Genomic DNA, 5,823 nt, shown 5'->3' with positions numbered 1-5,823 from the left:
ATTTTGCCACGCCTCTTTTCTAATTGGCCCTGTTATAGCCATCCAAATGCAAAAGTTCAACTTTTTTTCAATGAATATTTATCTAGAGAGTCTATAGAATTGTACTAGACTGGTTTTGTTCCGGTCGGGCAAAAAAACAGGGACTAGTTTGCAAAAGTAGGTTTTTAACATAATTGCAAATATTTAATTAACGATTTGATTGACAGCACTGGTTCTAGAGGCAAAGTTGTTCAGCATGAGGAGATCTATCAAATGATATGCATATTTTGCCGATGTGTGCAACACCACGTGATTACAGAGCCATAAAACTCGTTAGCGCCAACTAGTGGCCGATTTCTTTCAAAATTCTTACAGACCTCTAGGACCATGAGTCAAACATGCCCACCGAGTTTCGTTCCGATCGGCCTCCGATAACCTTGTCTAATAGGTGCTCAAACTTCATTGGCCAATGGCGGCCATGTTTTTTGAGATACGCCAATATCCTCAGAAACATACATGCTACCTTGGGCCAAGACACTGCATACCAATTTTCAGGTAAATCGGAGAAACAGTCGCATGGTAATAGCTATTTGCAGGTTTTTTTCACATTATTGCGCCACCAAGTGGCCAATCGTCGGGATTTTTTTATCGTGACCTCAAATTGAGCCCATACACATGTGTACCAAGTTTGGTGGAGATATCTCATTTCATTATTGAGTTATAGTCTTTTTAGTAAAATAGGCTCCGCCCTGAGCGTCCATTTTGAATCCCCTTATCTTCCGTGAATCGAAATTTCAACTTTTTTTCAATGAATATTGATTTTCAGACTACAGAAAACATTTTGGCACTGGTTTGGTTCCGATTGGTCAAAAAACCAGGGACTAGTTTGCAAAAGTAGTTTTTCGACAAAATTCAAAATGGCGGAAAATTTTTCCAGACGGAAATAAAATCGGAGATATACGTTTTGTTCGCCATGGTCTCAGCTTTCCAATGATATAAGACACTTGAGTGTGGACTAAACGGTTTAGGAGTTATGAGCCATTTTGCGCTTTTGATTGCTGTAGCGCCCCCTATTGGCCAATCGGGGTCATAATTTGATAAGCTCTCCTCGATTTTTGGGCTACCATGTGGCAAAGTGTCAAGTCTCTAGCTCTTACGGTTTGGTCTGCACGATGCGTTTTAGGGGAGAATAATAATAATAATAAAAACCCTAACAATTACAATAGTGTTTCAGCACTTCGTGCTTGAACCCCTAATAATAAAAATCAGCACAAATACAATAGGTGTTCAGCACTTCGTGCTTGAACCCCTAAAAATCAGCACAAATACAATAGGTGTTCAGCACTTCGTGCTTGAACCCCTAAAAATCGGTACAATTACAATAGGGTTTCAGCATTTCATGCTTGAACCCCTAATAATAATAATAATAATAATAATAATAATTAAAGCTGCAAGCAGCATTTAGCGGGGTTCAAGCCATTTAAGGTTTTTAAGCATTTGACACCTTTTGCATGAAAGGCTTTTAAGCACTGAATGAATTTGAGAGATATCAGGTGAAATGAAGTGATAAACTGACAAAATGTGATTTTAAATATTATAATAATGACTTTATAAAGTCTAAATATGAATTGATCAGGAGAGTGCAGAAAATCATACTGCTGTGGTTTGGTTCCGATCAGGCAAAATACCTAGGACTAGTTTGCAAAACGAGGTTTTTAACATAATTGTGAATATTTAAATAAAGATTTGATTGACAGTATTGGTTATAGAGGCAAAGTTGTTCAGTATGAGAAGATCTATCATAATATATGCGATTACAGAGATGGAAAATACAATTTACAAGCAATTCACCAGAGGGAATACATGGTTTTCAAAGCTTTTTAACACTTATAGCGCCCCCTATACTCCGATCTCCATAAAACTTTGCATGTGTCTTCAACATGTTATGCCACATATACCCAACAATTTTCGTGAAGTTTTGAGTTTCCCCTTAGGATTTATAGGCTTTTGAGTGTATTTTGCCACACCTCTTTTCTAAATGGCTCTGTTATAGCCATCCAAATGCAAAAAATCAACTTTTTTTTGATAATTATTGATCTAGAGAGTCCAGAGAATTGTCCTAGACTGGTTTGGTTCTGATTGGGCAAAAAACCAGGGACTAGTTCGCAAAAGTAGGTTTTTAACATTATTGCAAATATTTAACTAACGATTTAATTGCCAAAAATGGTTCTAGAGGCAAAGTTGTTCAGCATGAGGAGATCTATCATATGATATGCATATTTTGCCGATGTGTGCAACACCACGTGATTGCAGAGCCATAAAACTCGTTAGCGCCAACTAGTGGCCGATTTCTTTCAAAATTCTTACAGACCTCTAGGACCATGAGTTAAACATGCCCACTGAGTTTTGTTCCGATCGACCTCCGTTAACCCTGTCTAATAGGTGCTCAAATTTCATTGGCCGATGGCGGCCATGTTTTTTAAGATACGCCAATGTTCTCATAGACAGACATGGTACCTTGGGCCAAGACACTGCTTACCAATTTTCAAGTCAATCGGACTAGCGGTCGCGTGGTTATAGCCCTTTTTGTGTTTTTTCCATGTTATAGCGCCACCAAGTGGCCAATCGTCGCGATTTTTTTATCGTGACCAAAGACTGAGCCCATAAACATGTGTACCAAGTTTGGTGAATATATCTCATTTCTTGCTGGAGTTATAGCCTCTTTAGTAAAATAGGCTCCGCCTTGAATGTACATTTCCACACCCCTTTTCGTTCATGATTCAAAATTTCAACTTTTTTTTGATAATTATTGATATTCAGACTAGACAGAACATTTTGGCACTGGTTTGGTTCCGATATGTCAAAAAACCAGGGACTAGTTCGCAAAAGTAGGTTTTTGACAAAATTCAAAATGGCGGAAAAATTTTCATGACGGAAATGAAATCGGAGATATACGTTTTGTTCGCCAAGGTCTCAGCTTTCCAATGATATAAGACACTTGGGTGTGGACCAAACGGTTTAGGAGTTATGAGCCCTTTTGCGCAATTGATTGCTATAGCGCCACCTATTGGCCAATCTGGCTCATAATTTGATAACCTTTCCTCGATTTTTGGACTACCTATTGACAAAGTTTCAAGTCTCTAGCCCTTACGGTTTGGTCTGCACGATGAGTTTTACGGCAGAATAATAATAATAATAATAATTAAAGCTGCGAGCAGCATTTAGCGGGGTTCAAGCCATTTAAGGTCTTTAAGCATTTGACGCCTTTTGCATGAAAGGTTTTTAAGCACTGAATGAATTTGAGAGATATCAGGTGAAATGAAGTGATAAACTGACAAAATGTGATTTTAAATATTATAATAGTGACTTTATAAAGTCTAAATATGAATTGATCAGGAGAGTGCAGAGAATCATACTGCTGTGGTTTGGTTCCGATCAGGCAAAAAACCTAGGACTAGTTTAGAGGCAAAGTTGTTCAGTATGAGAAGATCTATCATAATATATGCATATTATGTGGCTGTTTTAACCCCACCTGATTACAGAGATGGAAAATACCATTTACAGGCAATTCACCATAGGGAATACATGGTTTTCAAAGCTTTTTAACACTTATAGCGCCCTCTATATTCCGATCTCCATAAAACATTGCATGTGTCTTCAACATGTTATGCCACATATACCCAACAATTTTCGTGAAGTTTTGAGTTTCCTCTTAGGATTTATAGGCTTTTGAGTGTATTTTGCCACGCCTCTTTTCTAAATGGCTCTGTTATAGCCATCCAAATGCAAGAAATCAACTTTTTTTTGATAATTATTGATCTAGAGAGTCCAGAGAATTGTCCTAGACTGGTTTGGTTCTGATTGCGCAAAAAAACAGGGACTAGTTCGCAAAAGTAGGTTTTTAACATTATTGCAAATATTTATTTAACAATTTGATTGACCGAAATGGTTCTATAGGCAAAGTTGTTCAACATGAGGAGATCTATCATATGATATGCATATTTTGCCGATGTGTGCAACACCACGTGATTGCAGAGCCATAAAACTCGTTAGCGCCAACTAGTGGCCGATTTCTTTCAAAATTCTTACAGACCTCTAGGACCATGAGTCAAACATGCCTACTGAGTTTCGTTCTGGTCGACCTCCGTTAACCCTGTCTAATAGGTGCTCAAATTTCATTGGCCGATGGCGGCCATGTTTTTTTAGATACGCCAATGTTCTCATAGACAGACATGGTACCTTGGGCCAAGACACTGCTTACCAATTTTCAAGTCAATCAGACTAGCGGTCGCGTGGTTATAGCTCTTTTTGTGTTTTTTCCATGTTATAGCGCCACCAAGTGGCCAATCGTCGCGATTTTTTTATCGTGACCAAAAACTGAGCCCATAAACATGTGTACCAAGTTTGGTGAAGATATCTCATTTCTTGCTGGAGTTATAGCCTCTTTAGTAAAATAGGCTCCGCCTTAAATGTACATTTCCACGCCCCTTTTCGTTCATGAGTCAAAATTTCAACTTTTTTTTGATAATTATTGATACTCAGTCTAGAGAGAACATTTTGGCACTGGTTTGGTTCTGATATGTCAAAAAACCAGGGACTAGTTCGCAAAAGTAGGTTTTTGACAAAATTCAAAATGGCGGAAAAATTTGCATACCGGAAATGAAATCGGAGATATACGTTTTGTTCGCCAAGGTCTCAGCTTTCCAATGATATAAGACACTTGACCCTTAGGATGAACGGTTTAGGAGTTATGAGCCATTTCGCGTTTTTGGTTGCTGTAGCGCCACCTTTTGGCCAATCTGGCTCATAATTTGATAACCTCTCCTCGATTTTTGGACTACCTATTGACAAAGTTTGAAGTCTCTAGCATTTACGGTTTGGTCTGCACGATGAGTTTTACGGCAGAATAATAATAATAATAATAATAATAATTAAAGCTGCGAGCAGCATTTAGCGGGGTTCAAGCCATTTAAGGTTTTTAAGCATTTGACACCTTTTGCATGAAAGGCTTTTAAGCACTGAATGAATTTGAGAGATATCAGGTGAAATGAAGTGATAAACTGACAAAATGTGATTTTAAATATTATAATAATGACGTTATAAAGTCTAAATATGAATTGATCAGGAGAGTGCAGAGAATCATACTGCTGTGGTTTGGTTCCGATCAGGCAAAAAACCTAGGACTAGTTTGCAAAACGAGGTTTTTAACATAATTGTGAATATTTAAATAAAGATTTGATTGACAGTATTGGTTATAGAGGCAAAGTTGTTCAGTATGAGAAGATCTATCATAATATATGCATATTATGTGGCTGTTTTAATGCCACCCGATTAACAAGATGGAAAACCATTTACAGCCAATACAGGCAATTCACCATAGGGAATACATGGTTTCCCAAGCTTTTTAACACTTATAGCGCCCCCTATACTCCGATCTCCATAAAACTTTGCATGTGTCTTCAAAATGTTATGCCACATATACCCAATAATTTTCGTGAAGTTTTGAGTTTCCCCTTAGGATTTATAGGCTTTTGAGTGTATTTTGCCACGCCTCTTTTCTAAATGGCCCTGTGATAGCCATCTGAATGCAAAAGTTCAACTTTTTTTCAATAATTATTGACCTAGAGAGTCTATAGAATTGTCCTAGACTGGTTTGGTTCCAATTGGGTAAAAAACCAGGGACTAGTTCGCAAAAGTAGGTTTTTAACATAATTGCAAATATTTATTTAATGATTTGATTGACAGCAATGGTTCTAGAGGCAAAGTTGTTCAACATGAGGAGATCTATCATATGATATGCATATTTTGCCGATGTGTGCAACACCACGTGATTGCAGAGCCATA

This window comes from Pseudorasbora parva, chromosome 4 (genome assembly GCF_024679245.1).
Source record: "Pseudorasbora parva isolate DD20220531a chromosome 4, ASM2467924v1, whole genome shotgun sequence".
Lineage (NCBI taxonomy): Eukaryota > Metazoa > Chordata > Actinopteri > Cypriniformes > Gobionidae > Pseudorasbora > Pseudorasbora parva.
The sequence above is the reverse complement of the archived record's forward strand: the minus strand, read 5'-3'. Positions refer to the sequence as shown.